The following is a 25,517-nucleotide window of genomic DNA, read 5'->3' on the forward strand; positions in this document are numbered from 1 at the left end:
GATATGAATGCTCTATAAGATATTTTATCGATATCACAGCCTGATAACCTTACAAGCTGCATTACTTCTGCATGCATGTTATGTTGTTAGAATGAGCGTGCACCTCAGAGTAACAGTAAGTTTACACAATGTTTTATTGTTTATGTTTTAAAGCATCCAACGCATTTACAGGCCAGTCCTGATGCAACAAGGTTTTGCCTAGACGGTGTGTTCAGATGCCCATGCTGCACTTATGCAACTGACCAACAATTCAAATTTACAACACACATTCAGAGCCACGTGAGACATGCAGTACAGCATAGAGGTAATTCCTAATGATGTTTATTGGTCTATTGATTTTGGTGGTTTTAAAACATACACATGCTTAAATGTAGAATGCACTTCTTACAATCAAGATAGACAAAATGATGTGGAGTTCCTTAGTGGGAGTCCCTGAAGTCATGTGAATATTGGTAAGCTAATTTACCTATGTTTGTGTTTTGTTTGACACTGTAACTTTCTGATCAGCTACTCCTGACCTCACTCCCCCAGTCCCGTTCTGTGTATACCTTTCTTTTCTGTTGATAGCTTTGGTCTTCATGTTGCCGTCTTGCAGGTTTCTTCATCAGCAAATGCAACAATTATTGCAGACCCACAGGACACTTTCATTGTCTTTATTGCAGCCAAACAATAATACGCAAAGACCAGTTTAAACATCATGTATCCCAATGCATCAGTGAAACCAAGCCAACCACAACGGAAGCGCATCAGTCACCTCCCGCCTCTCCTGCTCCCTCCTTTACTGCTTCTGAAGCTGCATGTCCCCCTCCCCCAGTCCCCATCCTCCACCCCTCACTTTCTTCATGTTCCTCTGATCCTGGCTCCTCAGCAGCACCAGCACTACCACCCCCTCACCCAAAGAAAGCAGAAAACAGTGAAGTGTACTAGCTGTGGCCTAATCCTTAATAGACGGAACCTACGGATACATCTTCGAAGACGTCACACTCCCATCAAAATGGACATTACGGCACAGAACCACCTCAGTGCTCAGTGTGTTGATTACACAAATGGAGTGTTTGCAGTAGCAAAGTCTTTTATAGCACCCAGCACACCAGTACGTGTCATTAAAAGGACATGGGGTCCTGAACAAAAAACAATGTGTGAGCTGGATATCTGCAGAATTAATGCAGAGTTTGCAGAGAGGTCAAACCTTCGTCCATTTGAGTGCCACCACATTCAGTCCCTCGTGTACTGCCCTCCAGCCAGAATGGACACTCCATCACTTACAGAGGATGTTTTGCAGGTGATGGTACATGACAAGTGGTTTGGGGAAGACAAAAAGGAAAGGTGTTTGGTACGTCAGAGAGAAGCAAATGATGCAGGAGTCCCGTTGTCCTGTCTGGTGACTGTGTGTGGACCCCCCTACAAAAAGCACATTTCTGTATACGAGTCAACTATCTCCTATTACAGCCGGCTTGGCAGAGTGGTGGTAAGGTACAATTCTAAAATCATTTCATGGCATTGTCCTTGCGCGAACCCAAGGCAGTCATGCATACCTAAATATGTTGCCAAGTGGCATTTATTTGAAACAGACCAGGCACTCTTCAGAAAAACCAGAAGTGTGGAGGAGAACATCACAGAACATTTTCCAATTGACATGGAAAGTTTTGACCTAGAAGAAGGAGCTCCATACTCACCTGAAGGCAAAAATCTGTCGCGGATGGTTCAATACATTTTTCATAAGAAGAAACTGCCTGCGATTTTCCCCTCAGACGTGGTCAAGACCATTCATTTCCCTGTGCACTTCATACCATCAGAAACCTTTTGCTCAGAATGTTTAGAGCCCACTCCTCTAAGCGAACCTGTGCTGATTACATCTAAGGCTAAAATCCTAACAATCACTGATGTCATAGAAGGTATGTTCTCTCTTTATTTAAATATTTATTATCGATATTTTAACATTTCATTACTCACTACATGTACTGTAAATGTCAGTGTAGCCATGACTTCCACTATCAGCAGCTTAGCCTCCTTCCCAGCAATTCACACTTGTATGCTTACTGAGATAATTTCATACACTGGCTTTTAGTACTGTGCAAAGTATAGAGACATGTCACAGTGTAAAATGGTGAAAGATAAATGTGTAACATTTACTGGTGCTTGTGTCCATTAGGAATTTCAGTGTACAGAAAATGGTGCTACAGGTGTGGTATGGCATATCGATACCAGGAGTGGACTGATGGTGTCCACAATTTCGATGACCACACACTTCTGTCCATATACATGTGCCATTTTCTACGCAATACACTTCAGGTAGGAACCATGTTCTGTTGTTTTAATCATTTAAAACAATTACGAATACTTTATCAAAATAATATATTGTAAAGCCTTTAAATGTCATACATCAATTTCACAGACTCATCAGGCAGTAGGGAGTGCCATGGATGTGTTGGAGAAGACCTCTGGTAAAACCTATCCATCCAGGGAAAGGGTCCTGCAGGCTTATTTAAGCTTTGAAGCACTGTCAGACCTCGGTTACACATATGCTTGTGTATCGTGTGGTTATCATCCAGTATCTGTTGTGATGGACCTTCATGAGAAGGGCGTTTTTAGCATGCCTGGTAAGTGAACACATTTATTCATTTTCTTAGTCTTACATTGTTTCAAGCACCACATATCCAGCTATGACTGTTTGGAACATGCTTACTTAAGTCTTGCTTTCCTTAGTGAGCAGCATTGAGGAACCATCTCAGACTTTTGATGGAAAGGTAAGTGTTGAAAATTTCTGGGAGATGGTTTCCCTTGAAATGATCAGCCGTGGGTTGGTCCCAAGTAAGTACAGTCCGCACAATGTTCTAGGTGGGATGACAGTATTCTAGCATTTACTTTGTTTATCGTGGAATAATGTACTGTTATGTTAATAATATTTTCTAACATCATTTAAAGGCAACAAGTCAAACCCATTTGTCGTCCATCCCAGTTACCATAGTTGGGCTCCGTGGATTGGTCCTCACACAAGAGATAGGGATGTTGTACTCAACACTGAATACAAAGAAGTGTATTCTGCTTGTAGTGCAAAGGAGGAATCTGAGTTTAACCTCACAGAGGACCGACTGACTGATGAACTTCTTAAGCTCAAGGTACTGAACTTAAGTCAATTTTTGTCAGTTTTGTCAAAGATGTGTGTTTTTGAACCACGCCAGACCAACTATACTAATGTTCATTATAGATGGAAGCTGTGCGTGCTCTGTGCCGACAGTGTGGCATAGACCCCAAAGGCTCACGGATGGACCTGGTAACGAGACTTCAACAAGAAATGAAGAACAGAGCGAGTTATGATAAGGTGTTTTCACAGATCTGGGGAGCTTCTGGTAAGTTGTGTTCTATTACTGAGAGACCGTTTTTACAGACAGTTCTTAGTTTCATTACTTGGAATGGTTGCACTCTGATTTACAGTTTCCTTAAACAGGTGGATGGGCTGTGGTCACCTGTCCTTGTGCTGTGGTGTATGGTGTTAAGTTCAACATAAGGGCTGAGAGCCCCCGGGACTTTGCTGACCTTTTATTGTCGATGAAACATTTTCCAAACATTGTATTATATGATTTTGCGAGAGGGTTGGCAACACATACCAACCTAAGAGATCCAGAATCATTACCCTTCAAACCTCATGGGGGTAGGTTACTTGAGCCTACTGAAGATAACATCAGATGTGCCACTACTGGACAGATAAAAGTGAGCTTGCCATGGCTAGTCACCAAGAAGCCAGTTCCTGATGAAAATGGCCACCCTATAACTGGATCGTCTGAGCATTATGCTCTTTATGATAGATTTCATGAGGCAAACTCAAAAGATGCCAGGGATGTCTTGCGAAAGGTGGAACTGGTCCCAGAGTTACGTGGTTGGATCAACAGCCCGTGTGCTGAACAGCTCTTTGCTGGAATGAGGAAAAACAATCATTTTCTCAACATGATGACTCCCTCATCGCATGTCTTTTTGATGCGAAATATTTTGTGTCACTACAACAATGCTAGAAATTCAAGAACCATAGAAAGCATGAAGAAGAGATTGGGCAAAGGAGTGGACATACAGTTAAATTCCAATGGTCAGACAGTTTTGGGTATGTATTCCACCCTCATTCTAAATTATTAGTGGTAATGTCATGTTTATGTCATGTTTATGTAATTTTGCTGTCCGGTGCCGTGAAGTTATATTTGTCTTTTAATTGTAGGTGATTCCTCATGTTTATTTTGCAATTTGAAAGATCATAAAGCTATAACTTACAAATCTGTCAGAAATGCTAGACAGCATAGCGTTGATGAGAAATGCATGCAGTACAACCGATTTAACTCATTCTAAATCATTTGGTTTAAAATGTGCTTTTTTGCAGCACCAGCTGAAGCACCAGCCGAACAAGCACAAACAACAACAGCAGCACCAGCTCATGGTATGACAACTGCAGCATCCCCTGGTATGAAGACAATATATATTTTTTGAGGGCCTGGTTGTACAACTTAATAAAAACCTTAACACATCCATGTTTTTTAGAATATGTATACTTATGTATGTTTGCAGTGGGTACTTGATCTGCAGCTAAATGTATACCAACCTTCAGCCACCCTAAGAAAGTGTTATATGCTTCATAAGATGGCTCAGTATCACAGAAATGTGGTGAAACACTTATTTGGTTAATATTTTCATGCATGGTCTGATATGTATGACAGGAGATCTACCAGTGTGCAGTGATGACTGCTGGGGACTACCACATCTGGAGCACACAAGTGCCCGATCGGAAATCAGAGACTCAGAGGTGCATGTTTTATGTTTTGTTCCTCCGTATTTGTTTGTTTGTTTATATATTGATTGACTCATTTGATTGATTGCCGCATGGGCTCTCTTAGTCGCAAATTTGGAAACCATTTAACAATTGGCAACCATTTCATGTAATACAGTTGTCATTGTTTATGGGTGTTATAACTTTTAACATCTAATGTATCGGTTATTATATTATTTATAACTTGGAAACAAACTATTCATTAATCAGTAATACAATTCCTTTTGTGTCATACTTTTTAAATATTTTCTGTGATGCCTCGTAGTGCATGGCATATAAGTGAAGTGATTAGTTGTCATTGACACACCACAGCACACAGTGCACAACAACAAAATGTGTACTCTGCATTTAACCTATATGACACCATGACATTGCAGAGGAGAGCAGTGCTTGGGGGTGGTACCTTGCTCAGGGTACTTCAGTGGCACCTTTCGATTACAAGTGCACTTCCCTATCCATTAGGCCACCACTGACCCTATTACAAACAGCAGCATAATTTAATGGAGTCAGATTAATTGGTCTTAGTGATCTGATCTGAAGGTGGGGATTAGGGTTGTAACGGTATGAGATTTTCACGGTATGATAATCGTCTCAGAAAATATCACGGTTTCGTGGTATACGGTATTAAACTATCATTATTATTAGTATAATCATCAGCTACAATGACCCTTAAATGAATAAAAAGAGATATGGTTTTTGGATGAACATGGTTTATTGTAACAAACTTTTTTTTAATGAAAATAAAAAAAACTTATGGAAGTATGAGTCTAACTTTTGGGGGAAAAATAAATAAAATAAAGCTGCGCATCTCCCATTTGAACAAAATAAGGAATAAGTTATTTCTCTTTATATTAGACAAGAATAAATCAAACTGTCCTTCCTCTTTAACAGCATATATGGGAGAGCAATATGTGCAGGGTCATGTTTGTTAATATTTTCCTGAGATTATCATAGCAGCATGCATTTCTTTGCTTTTTTTCAGGTCAGATTATGATGAAGAAATGTAAGCATGTTGAGATTTTCAGGGCTCAATCTTGACCGCTGAGGTGAGAGAATGTGTCCACTTGTACTAAACACCTATGAGTTTTCAGTTAGTGTATTTGATGATTATTCTTTTAAATAAAATTATAAAGTGATCATTAAGTGTTCTCTTGAGAGTAGCTCTGGATATGTTCATGTGTTCACGTCTTCACATAGTGAATGAGACAGCAGACGCTTTAAAAACCATGACCATCATGCAGTGGCGGTTTTAGGCATGGGCGAACGGGGCAGCCGCCCGGGGCGGCACTTTTTCATGTCACGTGGGGGGCGGCACACGAACTTGGAGGAAAACAAAAATAATCTAAATAAAGCGTTTTTCTAGAGGATGGGCGAGCGGAGACGATAAGGGATGAAGTTGGGAGGGCGCCGGGAGGGATTCTATGGGGGGCGGCACACGAACCTGGAGGACAAAATAATCATCTGTGCCGCTGTGTGTGTGTGTGTGTGTGTGTGTGTGTGGGGGGGGGGGGGGTAGTTGGTTAATGAGCAAGCGGCAGCCTTTTTGCGCTGTATATTCACAGACGCACATCGCGATTTAATTTGCTGCACAGCTATATTTTGATTTATTCATCCATCTATCTATCAAATCGGACATTTTACGTGGCATCTGAATTATACTGTAATTGACTCCAATTACATGACTGGATTCCAGGATTCCCTCTGCATCACAGAAATAATACGGCTTTAAGTTATAAATGGAACTTACCTTTATCTTCACGGAGGGATGGTGTTCGCGAATATGGGAGAACATGTTCGACGTATTTCCTCCTTTTGCGGCCACTGTTCGTCCACATTTCTTGCAAACTGGATATCCACCCCACGATCATTTTTCGGATACCCAAAATATTCCCATACTGCAGATTTTAATTTTTTTTTCGGCAGGAAATAGAGATTAGAATTTGCAGCCACTATCGGACATTTTCGCCGCTGTGCATTTATGGGTGGAGTCTAAGCAGTAAAGCGGAAAGAAGTTCCATATACACAGCAGCGCAGGTGAGATCTGGTTTCTTTTTTTTTTTTCCAAACCGCGGATAGGCAAATGTGCATGATATGATAATCGTACATGTCAATATCACAATAAACCGCCATACCGGTATACCGTTACAACCCTAGTGGGGATTGATACACCTTACAAAGTTGATGCTGTAATATTTATCACTCTGATGCATTGTTCTGACCCATATGCATATAAGCCTTTCAGTCTGACAAGCTGGTAGTATCATGACTGCCTTTTTCCAGGTCTGGTGCCCAACGTGATCAAATTGTTTTACACCTGTGCCCTCAGGTGGAGTCAACTCTATGTGATACCATTACAATATGTCATAGTTTTACAATAGTTGTGACAATATAATTTCTTTTAGGAAAATTCAATGTGTTGAAAGCACAGATGGTAGAGGAGGAGGAATGGGTTCCATCTCCATTGAACAGGTATTTATGTAGCTGATCTTACAGCTGAACCTGCTGTTTTTCTCTTTTTTTCTCTGTGCTTACTGTGCTGTACCCTACAAAAATGTGAAAACAATGAGCTTCATTTTAAGCAGTTGGAGTTGGAATGTAGAAGTCATGCTATTTTTGTCTGTTTTTGTTATATTACAGAACTATTGTAAAATAATATTTGCGTGCTTGTATGATTTCTTTCACAGATCCCCCTCGACGTCCTGGAGGATATCCTTTTAGAAGTAGTCCTGTTCGAGGGTGACAAAGCTTTTTTAAAGCTGTCACTTGTTTGTCACCTTTTTTTGGGACTTAGTCGGAAGGGAAACATTCCGTGCCCGAGCGCATTTTCAGTGGCTTGACAGTAGGTATAAAACATATTATGATATTTGAATACCCTTTGAGTTAGGATGTTTGTATTCCCATTAACAAGGGATTTTACTCTAATGAATCATTCTTAAATTTGAAACCTACAGGTGTAGTCCCATGGAAACTGTACAGTGCGGCCTATCAAGCACAATTCCGACGATTGTATCGCCTGGAATGCTGCCAGCACTGTCTAGAGACTTATAAGAACAGCTTACCAGGTATGCATACTGTGTAAGAATGTTGACAATTGTTGCTGAAGTCAGTGGTTGCAAAAAGAAAGTCACCAGAACAATTTATTGTGTATCAGGTCCTGAATATTTTCTTGAAAGTATGCAATGAAAAACATTGTTGCTCTGTTTTGATACTAAGTATGCTTGCTTATTATTTATTGTCCCATAGGCTACATTGGGCGTGGAAGACGAGGGGAACTTCACACAGCCTGGGTTCTGCAGCGAGTTCTGCAAACACCTTACGGAAGACTTGGGTGTGTGAATGGGTGGGTGGGTCAGTGAGTGAGTGAGTGAATGGGTGGGTATGTAAGGAAAATAGCAAATTGGATGACTTTGGAATAAAAAAATAACAGCTACTATGCCTCTGTTTCCTTGTCTACACACAGACTACACACATGACCGAACCACATTTTAAGTTTTATCAGCTTTTCATTAAAAAGCACAGTGGCACCCAATTGTGATGAGTTACTGTATGTGGAAATGAGTGGCACCTCTGTATCATTTGTGAATAATTTGTCATCTCATATCGACATTAAATCATAAGTTTATTTAATTTTAATGTTGGCACAGAAATAAGTTACAGTGCCTTTGGAAATGCAATAAAATGCTCATTTGGAAAACGTTTAACTATCCTTTGTAATTGAGTAAAATTATGATAACTGAATACTTTTATAAGGCACTGTATACTTGATTGCAATGGGTTTTATTACTTTCCGGCTATATTAATACACCAATCAATATGTTAACCAATCATCACAGACAAGCATTACATCGATATCGGATTGAAACTATATTATGGCCATCCTACAGCTACATAAACAAGGGTAAATAGTCCTACTTTCACTGTCCTGGAGAGAGAGAGCGAGAGAGACAGAGATGTAAACATGTAAGCAGCAGCAGAATAAAATAGAAATATGATTTCAGAATGTTTTACTTACTGTATGCAAATGTCATTTTCGAGAAATGTTTGGCTCGCATTATCACCAAATTGATGACAATATCACCATTTACTACAAAACTTTGAACTCAATAATTAACAAAATAATATATAAGAAATAAATTGAGAAACTAAATTTCCTGTTACAGACAATTTATCTTAAAATAGTTTGATGTTCAGAATGCTCCTCACTCCACTTCACGCAACTTTAAAACACGCAAGGACCATGTTAGGCCAAAAGCTGAACAATGTTTGTGGGCAACACTCTTGATTTCCCCAGGAGATCTAGACATAGCATATATGCTCACCTAAAGGATTATTAGGAACACCTGTTCAATTTCTCATTAATGCAATTATCTAATCAACCAATCACATGGCAGTTGCTTCAATGCATTTAGGGGTGTGGTCCTGGTCAAGACAATCTCCTGAACTCCAAACTGAATGTCAGAATGGGAAAGAAAGGTGATTTAAGCAATTTTGAGCGTGGCATAGTTGTTGGTGCCAGACGGGCCGGTCTGAGTATTTCACAATCTGCTCAGTTACTGGGATTTTCACACACAACCATTTCTAGGGTTTACAAAGAATGGTGTGCAAAGGGAAAAACATCCAGTATGCGGCAGTCCCGTTGGGCGAAAATGCCTTGTTGATGCTAGAGGTCAGAGGAGAATGGTCCGACTGATTCAAGCTGATAGAAGAGCAACTTTGGCTGAAATAACCACTCGTTACAACCGAGGTATGCAGCAAAGCATTTGTGAAGCCACAACACGCACAACCTTGAGGCGGATGGGCTACAACAGCAGAAGACCCCACCGGGTACCACTCATCTCCACTACAAATAGGAAAAAGAGGCTACAATTTGCACGAGCTCACCAAAATTGGACAGTTGAAGACTGGAAAAATGTTGCCTGGTCTGATGAGTCTCGATTTCTGTTGAGACATTCAAATGGTAGAGTCAGAATTTGGCGTAAACAGAATGAGAACATGGATCCATCATGCCTTGTTACCACTGTGCAGGCTGCTGGTGGTGGTGTAATGGTGTGGGGGATGTTTTCTTGGCACACTTTAGGCCCCTTAGTGCCAATTGGGCATCGTTTAAATGCCACGGCCTACCTGAGCATTGTTTCTGACCATGTCCATCCCTTTATGACCACCATGTACCCATCCTCTGATGGCTACTTCCAGCAGGATAATGCACCATGTCACAAAGCTCGAATCATTTCAAATTGATTTCTTGAACATGACAGTGAGTTCACTGTACTACAATGGCCCCAACAGTCACCAGATCTCAACCCAATAGAGCATCTTCGGGATGTGTTGGAACGGGAGCTTCGTGCCCTGGATGTGCATCCCACAAATCTCCATCAACTGCAAGATGCTATCCTATCAATATGGGCCAACATTTCTAAAGAATGCTTTCAGCACCTTGTTGAATCAATGCCACGTAGAATTAAGGCAGTTCTGAAGGCGAAAGGGGGTCAAACACCATATTAGTATGGTGTTCCTAATAATCCTTTAGGTGAGTGTATGTGTGTATGTGCACAATGAATGAATGGAATAAGCTGCTACAGTTACATTGAACCATGTGCTTGTGCTCATGTGCACAAGCACACACACACACACACACACACACACACACACGCCGATGGGCTTTAAAGTTTAACTTTAGGTTTGTGAAAGCAGACATAATTATTTCTGTCAGGACCTCGATGTGTATCCAAGCCCCAAAAACACACTAACTCAGGCGTTCACGCAACTTATCGCGAAAAACCAGACAGAAATAGACTTGAAAATTTTAAAGAAAAGACATTAGCGGTTTTTGTTAATGTTTAAAGGTATAAAAAAAAACCTTTGCTGCCTTTCTTAAATGGCTAGAAAACATTGCCTCAACACTATTAAACACGGAATCCGCTGTTTGTAAACGGTCCGCATTTTACCCTCACCGCTAAAATAGTTGTGCTTGTTTCACACTTTCTCTTGTTTCGCTTGGGTATGCCTCTACTTAAATATTGTGTCTCTAGTTAAAAGTTTGGGACCTGTGTCTCATTCACATAGGCTTTCACATATGCAAATTGCCACCCCTCTTCTGGGCTAATGCCTTACGCTCATTTTGACAACGAATTGCCAGCGTTATTCGTTGATTTTTTTTGTCTAAAATGTTTATTATTCACATTGGTAGAAAAGTGCTTCAATACTTTAAAAAAAGGTCATGGTTTATTTGAAATAACTGGGCACTCCGTTTGTTGCTGCCATATTTTGAAATGGGTTGTCTAAGGAATCCTTATTCTTTGTTTGATGCCCCGGTTTCGGGTAAACATCCGCGACGGTTTATGACTACACCACATGGCCAAAGTGGCCTGCGAACGGACGATCACCCTGATAACAAAATACAACTAAATACATCTTTGTCAGGATGTGGGGGGGGGGGGGAGGTCTATGACATTCGGGCTAAATGGGGGCAATAGCTTGGGGAGCCAGCCTATCTCAAAGCCTGTGGCCTGTTTGATTCTACCCCATGTTTCCTCCGTGTATGTCCGCTGTGATATGCTTAACAGACACGTTTGATGGCATTATTCTAACATAGCATGTTGCTAAATACCGCTCACTAGCTCCTACAGCTATTAAATGTATTTAAATGAAATCGGGGCATCTTGTTTAGAATAAAACTAAGAAAATACAGGAGATCGATCTTTCGCGTGTGTTGCTGCCGCCGCCATTTTGAAAGGCGCGTCTGCGTCACTGCGCATGCGCAAGCTTCGCATCCCATAAGGCAGTTATTTCGCCCGCATTGTTCAAACGGGTGGCACGCGCCTGGCCCTGCTCCTTGGATAATGGCAGCCTAGATCACGCTAGCTTTGTGCTACGCTGACGGGACCCAGAGCCGCTATGGATGGATCTTCGCCTTTGGTGAAGTGTTTTTTTTTCTCTTTGACATTGAAATAAAACTGTTAAACTGATTACGGCTTTTTCTCATTTTTAAAAACTTGGGCTAAAGTAGTTGTGCTTGTTTCACACTTTCTCTTGTTTCGCTTGGGTATGCCTCTACTTAAATATTGTGTCTCTAGTTAAAAGTTTTGGACCTGTGTCTCATTCACATAGGCTTTCACATATGCAAATTGCCACCCCTCTTCTGGGCTAATGCCGTACGCTCATTTTGACAACGAATTACCAGCGTTATTCGTTGATTTTTTTTGTCTAAAGTGTTTATTATTCACATTGGTAGAAAAGTGCTTCAATACTTTAAAAAAAAGGTCATGGTTTATTTGAAATAACTGGGCACTCCGTTTGTTGCTGCCATATTTTGAAATGGGTTGTCTAAGGAATCCTTATTCTTTGTTTGATGCCCCGGTTTCGGGTAAACATCCGCGACGGTTTATGACTACACCACATGGCCAAAGTGGCCTGCGAACGGACGATCACCCTGATAACAAAATACAACTAAATACATCTTTGTCAGGATGTGGGGGGGGGGGAGAGGTCTATGACATTCGGGCTAAATGGGGGCAATAGCTTGGGGAGCCAGCCTATCTCAAAGCCTGTGGCCTGTTTGATTCTACCCCATGTTTCCTCCGTGTATGTCCGCTGTGATATGCTTAACAGACACGTTTGATGGCATTATTCTAACATAGCATGTTGCTAAATACCGCTCACTAGTTCCTACAGCTATTAAATGTATTTAAATGAAATCGGGGCATCTTGTTTAGAATAAAACTAAGAAAATACAGGAGATCGATCTTTCGCGTGTGTTGCTGCCGCCGCCATTTTGAAAGGCGCGTCTGCGTCACTGCGCATGCGCAAGCTTCGCATCCCATAAGGCAGTTATTTCGCCCGCATTGTTCAAACGGGTGGCACGCGCCTGGCCCTGCTCCTTGGATAATGGCAGCCTAGATCACGCTAGCTTTGTGCTACGCTGACGGGACCCAGAGCCGCTATGGATGGATCTTCGCCTTTGGTGAAGTGTTTTTTTTTCTCTTTGACATTGAAATAAAACTGTTAAACTGATTACGGCTTTTTCTCATTTTTAAAAACTTGGGCTAAAGTAGTTGTGCTTGTTTCACACTTTCTCTTGTTTCGCTTGGGTATGCCTCTACTTAAATATTGTGTCTCTAGTTAAAAGTTTTGGACCTGTGTCTCATTCACATAGGCTTTCACATATGCAAATTGCCACCCCTCTTCTGGGCTAATGCCGTACGCTCATTTTGACAACGAATTACCAGCGTTATTCGTTGATTTTTTTTGTCTAAAATGTTTATTATTCACATTGGTAGAAAAGTGCTTCAATACTTTAAAAAAAAGGTCATGGTTTATTTGAAATAACTGGGCACTCCGTTTGTTGCTGCCATATTTTGAAATGGGTTGTCTAAGGAATCCTTATTCTTTGTTTGATGCCCGGTTTCGGGTAAACATCCGCGACGGTTTATGACTACACCACATGGCCAAAGTGGCCTGCGAACGGACGATCACCCTGATAACAAAATACAACTAAATACATCTTTGTCAGGATGTGGGGGGGGGGAGGTCTATGACATTCGGGCTAAATAGGCTGGCTCCCCAAGCTATTGCCCCCATCTCAAAGCCTGTGGCCTGTTTGATTCTACCCCATGTTTCCTCCGTGTATGTCCGCTGTGATATGCTTAACAGACACGTTTGATGGCATTATTCTAACATAGCATGTTGCTAAATACCGCTCACTAGTTCCTACAGCTATTAAATGTATTTAAATGAAATCGGGGCATCTTGTTTAGAATAAAACTAAGAAAATACAGGAGATCGATCTTTCGCGTGTGTTGCTGCCGCCGCCATTTTGAAAGGCGCGTCTGCGTCACTGCGCATGCGCAAGCTTCGCATCCCATAAGGCAGTTATTTCGCCCGCATTGTTCAAACGGGTGGCACGCGCCTGGCCCTGCTCCTTGGATAATGGCAGCCTAGATCACGCTAGCTTTGTGCTACACTGACGGGACCCAGAGCCGCTATGGATGGATCTTCGCCTTTGGTGAAGTGTTTTTTTTTCTCTTTGACATTGAAATAAAACTGTTAAACTGATTACGGCTTTTTCTCATTTTTAAAAACTTGGGCTAAAGTAGTTGTGCTTGTTTCACACTTTCTCTTGTTTCGCTTGGGTATGCCTCTACTTAAATATTGTGTCTCTAGTTAAAATTTCCGGACTTGAAATGCCCTTAGATTCAGAACATGAGAAGGGTAACACATTGAATAGACTAAAATGAAATTGGGTATGCCTCTACTTAAATATTGTGTCTCTAGTTAAAATTTCCGGACTTGAAATGCCCTTAGATTCAGAACATGAGAAGGGTAACACATTGAATAGACTAAAATGAAATTTGAATAAATAAATCATGTATATATGTTTTGTTTTAGGGCGTAACACTAGAAAATGCAGACGGTACGTTTTGCTGCTAGGTTGTTTCTCTTTTGTTTCAGGGACCGCAGGTCTGGGCCTTATGTCCTAAAAATTATATGACAATATTGCAAAATATTTATCACAAATGCATATGTAGAAAACAGACTACGACAGGTGCTTTTGAGTTTTTCTGATTATGATGACCGAATTGTTTTATTAAGAGTTATGGAGTATGTGACCGATATATTATTAAATTACACCAACAACCTCAATGGTATTTATGTAAAAATAGTATATTATGATTGTTAATTATGCAGATGTTTAGGCTATATTATGATGCTCAGGATACTCAAGTTAATGCTGATGATATGAATGCTCTATAAGATATTTTATCGATATCACAGCCTGATAACCTTACAAGCTGCATTACTTCTGCATGCATGTTATGTTGTTAGAATGAGCGTGCACCTCAGAGTAACAGTAAGTTTACACAATGTTTTATTGTTTATGTTTTAAAGCATCCAACGCATTTACAGGCCAGTCCTGATGCAACAAGGTTTTGCCTAGACGGTGTGTTCAGATGCCCATGCTGCACTTATGCAACTGACCAACAATTCAAATTTACAACACACATTCAGAGCCACGTGAGACATGCAGTACAGCATAGAGGTAATTCCTAATGATGTTTATTGGTCTATTGATTTTGGTGGTTTTAAAACATACACATGCTTAAATGTAGAATGCACTTCTTACAATCAAGATAGACAAAATGATGTGGAGTTCCTTAGTGGGAGTCCCTGAAGTCATGTGAATATTGGTAAGCTAATTTACCTATGTTTGTGTTTTGTTTGACACTGTAACTTTCTGATCAGCTACTCCTGACCTCACTCCCCCAGTCCCGTTCTGTGTATACCTTTCTTTTCTGTTGATAGCTTTGGTCTTCATGTTGCCGTCTTGCAGGTTTCTTCATCAGCAAATGCAACAATTATTGCAGACCCACAGGACACTTTCATTGTCTTTATTGCAGCCAAACAATAATACGCAAAGACCAGTTTAAACATCATGTATCCCAATGCATCAGTGAAACCAAGCCAACCACAACGGAAGCGCATCAGTCACCTCCCGCCTCTCCTGCTCCCTCCTTTACTGCTTCTGAAGCTGCATGTCCCCCTCCCCCAGTCCCCATCCTCCACCCCTCACTTTCTTCATGTTCCTCTGATCCTGGCTCCTCAGCAGCACCAGCACTACCACCCTCTCACCCAAAGAAAGCAGAAAACAGTGAAGTGTACTAGCTGTGGCCTAATCCTTAATAGACGGAACCTACGGATACATCTTCGAAGACGTCACACTCCCATCAAAATGGACATTACGGCACAGAACCACCTCAGTGCTCAGTGTGTTGATTACACAAATGGAGTGTTTGCAGTAGCAAAGTCTTTTATAGCACCCAGCACACCAGTACGTGTCATTAAAAGGACATGGGGTCCTGAACAAAAAACAATGTGTGAGCTGGATATCTGCAGAATTAATGCAGAGTTTGCAGAGAGGTCAAACCTTCGTCCATTTGAGTGCCACCACATTCAGTCCCTCGTGTACTGCCCTCCAGCCAGAATGGACACTCCATCACTTACAGAGGATGTTTTGCAGGTGATGGTACATGACAAGTGGTTTGGGGAAGACAAAAAGGAAAGGTGTTTGGTACGTCAGAGAGAAGCAAATGATGCAGGAGTCCCGTTGTCCTGTCTGGTGACTGTGTGTGGACCCCCCTACAAAAAGCACATTTCTGTATACGAGTCAACTATCTCCTATTACAGCCGGCTTGGCAGAGTGGTGGTAAGGTACAATTCTAAAATCATTTCATGGCATTGTCCTTGCGCGAACCCAAGGCAGTCATGCATACCTAAATATGTTGCCAAGTGGCATTTATTTGAAACAGACCAGGCACTCTTCAGAAAAACCAGAAGTGTGGAGGAGAACATCACAGAACATTTTCCAATTGACATGGAAAGTTTTGACCTAGAAGAAGGAGCTCCATACTCACCTGAAGGCAAAAATCTGTCGCGGATGGTTCAATACATTTTTCATAAGAAGAAACTGCCTGCGATTTTCCCCTCAGACGTGGTCAAGACCATTCATTTCCCTGTGCACTTCATACCATCAGAAACCTTTTGCTCAGAATGTTTAGAGCCCACTCCTCTAAGCGAACCTGTGCTGATTACATCTAAGGCTAAAATCCTAACAATCACTGATGTCATAGAAGGTATGTTCTCTCTTTATTTAAATATTTATTATCGATATTTTAACATTTCATTACTCACTACATGTACTGTAAATGTCAGTGTAGCCATGACTTCCACTATCAGCAGCTTAGCCTCCTTCCCAGCAATTCACACTTGTATGCTTACTGAGATAATTTCATACACTGGCTTTTAGTACTGTGCAAAGTATAGAGACATGTCACAGTGTAAAATGGTGAAAGATAAATGTGTAACATTTACTGGTGCTTGTGTCCATTAGGAATTTCAGTGTACAGAAAATGGTGCTACAGGTGTGGTATGGCATATCGATACCAGGAGTGGACTGATGGTGTCCACAATTTCGATGACCACACACTTCTGTCCATATACATGTGCCATTTTCTACGCAATACACTTCAGGTAGGAACCATGTTCTGTTGTTTTAATCATTTAAAACAATTACGAATACTTTATCAAAATAATATATTGTAAAGCCTTTAAATGTCATACATCAATTTCACAGACTCATCAGGCAGTAGGGAGTGCCATGGATGTGTTGGAGAAGACCTCTGGTAAAACCTATCCATCCAGGGAAAGGGTCCTGCAGGCTTATTTAAGCTTTGAAGCACTGTCAGACCTCGGTTACACATATGCTTGTGTATCGTGTGGTTATCATCCAGTATCTGTTGTGATGGACCTTCATGAGAAGGGCGTTTTTAGCATGCCTGGTAAGTGAACACATTTATTCATTTTCTTAGTCTTACATTGTTTCAAGCACCACATATCCAGCTATGACTGTTTGGAACATGCTTACTTAAGTCTTGCTTTCCTTAGTGAGCAGCATTGAGGAACCATCTCAGACTTTTGATGGAAAGGTAAGTGTTGAAAATTTCTGGGAGATGGTTTCCCTTGAAATGATCAGCCGTGGGTTGGTCCCAAGTAAGTACAGTCCGCACAATGTTCTAGGTGGGATGACAGTATTCTAGCATTTACTTTGTTTATCGTGGAATAATGTACTGTTATGTTAATAATATTTTCTAACATCATTTAAAGGCAACAAGTCAAACCCATTTGTCGTCCATCCCAGTTACCATAGTTGGGCTCCGTGGATTGGTCCTCACACAAGAGATAGGGATGTTGTACTCAACACTGAATACAAAGAAGTGTATTCTGCTTGTAGTGCAAAGGAGGAATCTGAGTTTAACCTCACAGAGGACCGACTGACTGATGAACTTCTTAAGCTCAAGGTACTGAACTTAAGTCAATTTTTGTCAGTTTTGTCAAAGATGTGTGTTTTTGAACCACGCCAGACCAACTATACTAATGTTCATTATAGATGGAAGCTGTGCGTGCTCTGTGCCGACAGTGTGGCATAGACCCCAAAGGCTCACGGATGGACCTGGTAACGAGACTTCAACAAGAAATGAAGAACAGAGCGAGTTATGATAAGGTGTTTTCACAGATCTGGGGAGCTTCTGGTAAGTTGTGTTCTATTACTGAGAGACCGTTTTTACAGACAGTTCTTAGTTTCATTACTTGGAATGGTTGCACTCTGATTTACAGTTTCCTTAAACAGGTGGATGGGCTGTGGTCACCTGTCCTTGTGCTGTGGTGTATGGTGTTAAGTTCAACATAAGGGCTGAGAGCCCCCGGGACTTTGCTGACCTTTTATTGTCGATGAAACATTTTCCAAACATTGTATTATATGATTTTGCGAGAGGGTTGGCAACACATACCAACCTAAGAGATCCAGAATCATTACCCTTCAAACCTCATGGGGGTAGGTTACTTGAGCCTACTGAAGATAACATCAGATGTGCCACTACTGGACAGATAAAAGTGAGCTTGCCATGGCTAGTCACCAAGAAGCCAGTTCCTGATGAAAATGGCCACCCTATAACTGGATCGTCTGAGCATTATGCTCTTTATGATAGATTTCATGAGGCAAACTCAAAAGATGCCAGGGATGTCTTGCGAAAGGTGGAACTGGTCCCAGAGTTACGTGGTTGGATCAACAGCCCGTGTGCTGAACAGCTCTTTGCTGGAATGAGGAAAAACAATCATTTTCTCAACATGATGACTCCCTCATCGCATGTCTTTTTGATGCGAAATATTTTGTGTCACTACAACAATGCTAGAAATTCAAGAACCATAGAAAGCATGAAGAAGAGATTGGGCAAAGGAGTGGACATACAGTTAAATTCCAATGGTCAGACAGTTTTGGGTATGTATTCCACCCTCATTCTAAATTATTAGTGGTAATGTCATGTTTATGTCATGTTTATGTAATTTTGCTGTCCGGTGCCGTGAAGTTATATTTGTCTTTTAATTGTAGGTGATTCCTCATGTTTATTTTGCAATTTGAAAGATCATAAAGCTATAACTTACAAATCTGTCAGAAATGCTAGACAGCATAGCGTTGATGAGAAATGCATGCAGTACAACCGATTTAACTCATTCTAAATCATTTGGTTTAAAATGTGCTTTTTTGCAGCACCAGCTGAAGCACCAGCCGAACAAGCACAAACAACAACAGCAGCACCAGCTCATGGTATGACAACTGCAGCATCCCCTGGTATGAAGACAATATATATTTTTTGAGGGCCTGGTTGTACAACTTAATAAAAACCTTAACACATCCATGTTTTTTAGAATATGTATACTTATGTATGTTTGCAGTGGGTACTTGATCTGCAGCTAAATGTATACCAACCTTCAGCCACCCTAAGAAAGTGTTATATGCTTCATAAGATGGCTCAGTATCACAGAAATGTGGTGAAACACTTATTTGGTTAATATTTTCATGCATGGTCTGATATGTATGACAGGAGATCTACCAGTGTGCAGTGATGACTGCTGGGGACTACCACATCTGGAGCACACAAGTGCCCGATCGGAAATCAGAGACTCAGAGGTGCATGTTTTATGTTTTGTTCCTCCGTATTTGTTTGTTTGTTTATATATTGATTGACTCATTTGATTGATTGCCGCATGGGCTCTCTTAGTCGCAAATTTGGAAACCATTTAACAATTGGCAACCATTTCATGTAATACAGTTGTCATTGTTTATGGGTGTTATAACTTTTAACATCTAATGTATCGGTTATTATATTATTTATAACTTGGAAACAAACTATTCATTAATCAGTAATACAATTCCTTTTGTGTCATACTTTTTAAATATTTTCTGTGATGCCTCGTAGTGCATGGCATATAAGTGAAGTGATTAGTTGTCATTGACACACCACAGCACACAGTGCACAACAACAAAATGTGTACTCTGCATTTAACCTATATGACACCATGACATTGCAGAGGAGAGCAGTGCTTGGGGGTGGTACCTTGCTCAGGGTACTTCAGTGGCACCTTTCGATTACAAGTGCACTTCCCTATCCATTAGGCCACCACTGACCCTATTACAAACAGCAGCATAATTTAATGGAGTCAGATTAATTGGTCTTAGTGATCTGATCTGAAGGTGGGGATTAGGGTTGTAACGGTATGAGATTTTCACGGTATGATAATCGTCTCAGAAAATATCACGGTTTCGTGGTATACGGTATTAAACTATCATTATTATTAGTATAATCATCAGCTACAATGACCCTTAAATGAATAAAAAGAGATATGGTTTTTGGATGAACATGGTTTATTGTAACAAACTTTTTTTTAATGAAAATAAAAAAAACTTATGGAAGTATGAGTCTAACTTTTGGGGGAAAAATAAATAAAATAAAGCTGCGCATCTCCCATTTGAACAAAATAAGGAATAAGTTATTTCTCTTTATATTAGACAAGAATAAATCAAACTGTCCTTCCTCTTTAACAGCATATATGGGAGAGCAATATGTGCAGGGTCATGTTTGTTAATATTTTCCTGAGATTATCATAGCAGCATGCATTTCTTTGCTTTTTTTCAGGTCAGATTATGATGAAGAAATGTAAGCATGTTGAGATTTTCAGGGCTCAATCTTGACCGCTGAGGTGAGAGAATGTGTCCACTTGTACTAAACACCTATGAGTTTTCAGTTAGTGTATTTGATGATTATTCTTTTAAATAAAATTATAAAATGATCATTAAGTGTTCTCTTGAGAGTAGCTCTGGATATGTTCATGTGTTCACGTCTTCACATAGTGAATGAGACAGCAGACGCTTTAAAAACCATGACCATCATGCAGTGGCGGTTTTAGGCATGGGCGAACGGGGCAGCCGCCCGGGGCGGCACTTTTTCATGTCACGTGGGGGGCGGCACACGAACTTGGAGGAAAACAAAAATAATCTAAATAAAGCGTTTTTCTAGAGGATGGGCGAGCGGAGACGATAAGGGATGAAGTTGGGAGGGCGCCGGGAGGGATTCTATGGGGGGCGGCACACGAACCTGGAGGACAAAATAATCATCTGTGCCGCTGTGTGTGTGTGTGTGTGTGTGTGTGTGTGTGTGGGGGGGGGGGGGGGGTAGTTGGTTAATGAGCAAGCGGCAGCCTTTTTGCGCTGTATATTCACAGACGCACATCGCGATTTAATTTGCTGCACAGCTATATTTTGATTTATTCATCCATCTATCTATCAAATCGGACATTTTACGTGGCATCTGAATTATACTGTAATTGACTCCAATTACATGACTGGATTCCGGGATTCCCTCTGCATCACAGAAATAATACGGCTTTAAGTTATAAATGGAACTTACCTTTATCTTCACGGAGGGATGGTGTTCGCGAATATGGGAGAACATGTTCGACGTATTTCCTCCTTTTGCGGCCACTGTTCGTCCACATTTCTTGCAAACTGGATATCCACCCCACGATCATTTTTCGGATACCCAAAATATTCCCATACTGCAGATTTTAATTTTTTTTTCGGCGGGAAATAGAGATTAGAATTTGCAGCCACTATCGGACATTTTCGCCGCTGTGCATTTATGGGTGGAGTCTAAGCAGTAAAGCGGAAAGAAGTTGCATATACACAGCAGCGCAGGTGAGATCTGGTTTCTTTTTTTTTTTTCCAAACCGCGGATAGGCAAATGTGCATGATATGATAATCGTACATGTCAATATCACAATAAACCGCCATACCGGTATACCGTTACAACCCTAGTGGGGATTGATACACCTTACAAAGTTGATGCTGTAATATTTATCACTCTGATGCATTGTTCTGACCCATATGCATATAAGCCTTTCAGTCTGACAAGCTGGTAGTATCATGACTGCCTTTTTCCAGGTCTGGTGCCCAACGTGATCAAATTGTTTTACACCTGTGCCCTCAGGTGGAGTCAACTCTATGTGATACCATTACAATATGTCATAGTTTTACAATAGTTGTGACAATATAATTTCTTTTAGGAAAATTCAATGTGTTGAAAGCACAGATGGTAGAGGAGGAGGAATGGGTTCCATCTCCATTGAACAGGTATTTATGTAGCTGATCTTACAGCTGAACCTGCTGTTTTTCTCTTTTTTTCTCTGTGCTTACTGTGCTGTACCCTACAAAAATGTGAAAACAATGAGCTTCATTTTAAGCAGTTGGAGTTGGAATGTAGAAGTCATGCTATTTTTGTCTGTTTTTGTTATATTACAGAACTATTGTAAAATAATATTTGCGTGCTTGTATGATTTCTTTCACAGATCCCCCTCGACGTCCTGGAGGATATCCTTTTAGAAGTAGTCCTGTTCGAGGGTGACAAAGCTTTTTTAAAGCTGTCACTTGTTTGTCACCTTTTTTTGGATCTTAGTCGGAAGGGAAACATTCCGTGCCCGAGCGCATTTTCAGTGGCTTGACAGTAGGTATAAAACATATTATGATATTTGAATACCCTTTGAGTTAGGATGTTTGTATTCCCATTAACAAGGGATTTTACTCTAATGAATCATTCTTAAATTTGAAACCTACAGGTGTAGTCCCATGGAAACTGTACAGTGCGGCCTATCAAGCACAATTCCGACGATTGTATCGCCTGGAATGCTGCCAGCACTGTCTAGAGACTTATAAGAACAGCTTACCAGGTATGCATACTGTGTAAGAATGTTGACAATTGTTGCTGAAGTCAGTGGTTGCAAAAAGAAAGTCACCAGAACAATTTATTGTGTGTCAGGTCCTGAATATTTTCTTGAAAGTATGCAATGAAAAACATTGTTGCTCTGTTTTGATACTAAGTATGCTTGCTTATTATTTATTGTCCCATAGGCTACATTGGGCGTGGAAGACGAGGGGAACTTCACACAGCCTGGGTTCTGCAGCGAGTTCTGCAAACACCTTACGGAAGACTTGGGTGTGTGAATGGGTGGGTGGGTCAGTGAGTGAGTGAGTGAATGGGTGGGTATGTAAGGAAAATAGCAAATTGGATGACTTTGGAATAAAAAAATAACAGCTACTATGCCTCTGTTTCCTTGTCTACACACAGACTACACACATGACCGAACCACATTTTAAGTTTTATCAGCTTTTCATTAAAAAGCACAGTGGCACCCAATTGTGATGAGTTACTGTATGTGGAAATGAGTGGCACCTCTGTATCATTTGTGAATAATTTGTCATCTCATATCGACATTAAATCATAAGTTTATTTAATTTTAATGTTGGCACAGAAATAAGTTACAGTGCCTTTGGAAATGCAATAAAATGCTCATTTGGAAAACGTTTAACTATCCTTTGTAATTGAGTAAAATTATGATAACTGAATACTTTTATAAGGCACTGTATACTTGATTGCAATGGGTTTTATTACTTTCCGGCTATATTAATACACCAATCAATATGTTAACCAATCATCACAGACAAGCATTACATCGATATCGGATTGAAACTATATTATGGCCATCCTACAGCTACATAAACAAGGGTAAATAGTCCTACTTTCACTGTCCTGGGGAGAGAGAGCGAGAGAGACAGAGATGTAAACATGTAAGCAGCAGCAGAATAAAATAGAAATATGATTTCAGAATGTTTTACTTACTGTATGCAAATGTCATTTTCGAGAAATGTTTGGCTCGCATTATCACCAAATTGATGACAATATCACCATTTACTACAAAACTTTGAACTCAATAATTAACAAAATAATATATAAGAAATAAATTGAGAAACTAAATTTCCTGTTACAGACAATTTATCTTAAAATAGTTTGATGTTCAGAATGCTCCTCACTCCACTTCACGCAACTTTAAAACACGCAAGGACCATGTTAGGCCAAAAGCTGAACAATGTTTGTGGGCAACACTCTTGATTTCCCCAGGAGATCTAGACATAGCATATATGCTCACCTAAAGGATTATTAGGAACACCTGTTCAATTTCTCATTAATGCAATTATCTAATCAACCAATCACATGGCAGTTGCTTCAATGCATTTAGGGGTGTGGTCCTGGTCAAGACAATCTCCTGAACTCCAAACTGAATGTCAGAATGGGAAAGAAAGGTGATTTAAGCAATTTTGAGCGTGGCATAGTTGTTGGTGCCAGACGGGCCGGTCTGAGTATTTCACAATCTGCTCAGTTACTGGGATTTTCACGCACAACCATTTCTAGGGTTTACAAAGAATGGTGTGCAAAGGGAAAAACATCCAGTATGCGGCAGTCCCGTTGGGCGAAAATGCCTTGTTGATGCTAGAGGTCAGAGGAGAATGGTCCGACTGATTCAAGCTGATAGAAGAGCAACTTTGGCTGAAATAACCACTCGTTACAACCGAGGTATGCAGCAAAGCATTTGTGAAGCCACAACACGCACAACCTTGAGGCGGATGGGCTACAACAGCAGAAGACCCCACCGGGTACCACTCATCTCCACTACAAATAGGAAAAAGAGGCTACAATTTGCACGAGCTCACCAAAATTGGACAGTTGAAGACTGGAAAAATGTTGCCTGGTCTGATGAGTCTCGATTTCTGTTGAGACATTCAAATGGTAGAGTCAGAATTTGGCGTAAACAGAATGAGAACATGGATCCATCATGCCTTGTTACCACTGTGCAGGCTGCTGGTGGTGGTGTAATGGTGTGGGGGATGTTTTCTTGGCACACTTTAGGCCCCTTAGTGCCAATTGGGCATCGTTTAAATGCCACGGCCTACCTGAGCATTGTTTCTGACCATGTCCATCCCTTTATGACCACCATGTACCCATCCTCTGATGGCTACTTCCAGCAGGATAATGCACCATGTCACAAAGCTCGAATCATTTCAAATTGATTTCTTGAACATGACAGTGAGTTCACTGTACTACAATGGCCCCAACAGTCACCAGATCTCAACCCAATAGAGCATCTTCGGGATGTGTTGGAACGGGAGCTTCGTGCCCTGGATGTGCATCCCACAAATCTCCATCAACTGCAAGATGCTATCCTATCAATATGGGCCAACATTTCTAAAGAATGCTTTCAGCACCTTGTTGAATCAATGCCACGTAGAATTAAGGCAGTTCTGAAGGCGAAAGGGGGTCAAACACCATATTAGTATGGTGTTCCTAATAATCCTTTAGGTGAGTGTATGTGTGTATGTGCACAATGAATGAATGGAATAAGCTGCTACAGTTACATTGAACCATGTGCTTGTGCTCATGTGCACAAGCACACACACACACACACACACACACACACGCCGATGGGCTTTAAAGTTTAACTTTAGGTTTGTGAAAGCAGACATAATTATTTCTGTCAGGACCTCGATGTGTATCCAAGCCCCAAAAACACACTAACTCAGGCGTTCACGCAACTTATCGCGAAAAACCAGACAGAAATAGACTTGAAAATTTTAAAGAAAAGACATTAGCGGTTTTTGTTAATGTTTAAAGGTATAAAAAAAAACCTTTGCTGCCTTTCTTAAATGGCTAGAAAACATTGCCTCAACACTATTAAACACGGAATCCGCTGTTTGTAAACGGTCCGCATTTTACCCTCACCGCTAAAATAGTTGTGCTTGTTTCACACTTTCTCTTGTTTCGCTTGGGTATGCCTCTACTTAAATATTGTGTCTCTAGTTAAAAGTTTGGGACCTGTGTCTCATTCACATAGGCTTTCACATATGCAAATTGCCACCCCTCTTCTGGGCTAATGCCTTACGCTCATTTTGACAACGAATTGCCAGCGTTATTCGTTGATTTTTTTTGTCTAA

At 40.8% G+C, this 25,517-nt stretch overlaps 3 long non-coding RNA genes across 6 annotated transcripts; all 3 read left to right on the plus strand.

Annotated features, from left to right (window-relative positions):
- Positions 1-996: 996 nt before the first annotated feature.
- LOC140591768 (uncharacterized) lies at positions 997-8,207 on the plus strand. Of its 3 annotated transcripts, none has more exons than XR_011992071.1 (14): positions 997-1,895; positions 2,153-2,292; positions 2,396-2,600; positions 2,707-2,747; positions 2,926-3,119; positions 3,209-3,350; positions 3,449-4,096; positions 4,367-4,447; positions 4,701-4,786; positions 5,793-5,856; positions 7,213-7,279; positions 7,495-7,653; positions 7,762-7,872; positions 8,054-8,207. It is a non-coding gene; the product is annotated as an uncharacterized lncRNA (long non-coding RNA). The 3 variants fall into 3 exon arrangements; XR_011992069.1 differs by having other exon boundaries at positions 7,495-7,649; XR_011992070.1 differs by having other exon boundaries at positions 4,011-4,096; positions 7,495-7,649.
- A 6,998-nt stretch (positions 8,208-15,205) lies between these two features.
- Positions 15,206-20,430, plus strand: LOC140591769 (uncharacterized). 2 transcript variants are annotated; one of them, XR_011992072.1, is made up of 10 exons: positions 15,206-16,437; positions 16,695-16,834; positions 16,938-17,142; positions 17,249-17,289; positions 17,468-17,661; positions 17,751-17,892; positions 17,991-18,638; positions 18,909-18,989; positions 19,243-19,328; positions 20,335-20,430. It is a non-coding gene; the product is annotated as an uncharacterized lncRNA (long non-coding RNA). The 2 variants fall into 2 exon arrangements; XR_011992073.1 differs by having other exon boundaries at positions 18,553-18,638.
- A 505-nt stretch (positions 20,431-20,935) lies between these two features.
- On the plus strand, positions 20,936-22,755 carry LOC140591770 (uncharacterized). The gene is made up of 4 exons (XR_011992074.1): positions 20,936-21,827; positions 22,043-22,197; positions 22,310-22,420; positions 22,602-22,755. It is a non-coding gene; the product is annotated as an uncharacterized lncRNA (long non-coding RNA).
- The last annotated feature ends 2,762 nt before the right edge of the window (positions 22,756-25,517 follow it).

The sequence above is a fragment of the Paramormyrops kingsleyae genome, chromosome 6, assembly GCF_048594095.1.
Source record: "Paramormyrops kingsleyae isolate MSU_618 chromosome 6, PKINGS_0.4, whole genome shotgun sequence".
NCBI lineage: Eukaryota > Metazoa > Chordata > Actinopteri > Osteoglossiformes > Mormyridae > Paramormyrops > Paramormyrops kingsleyae.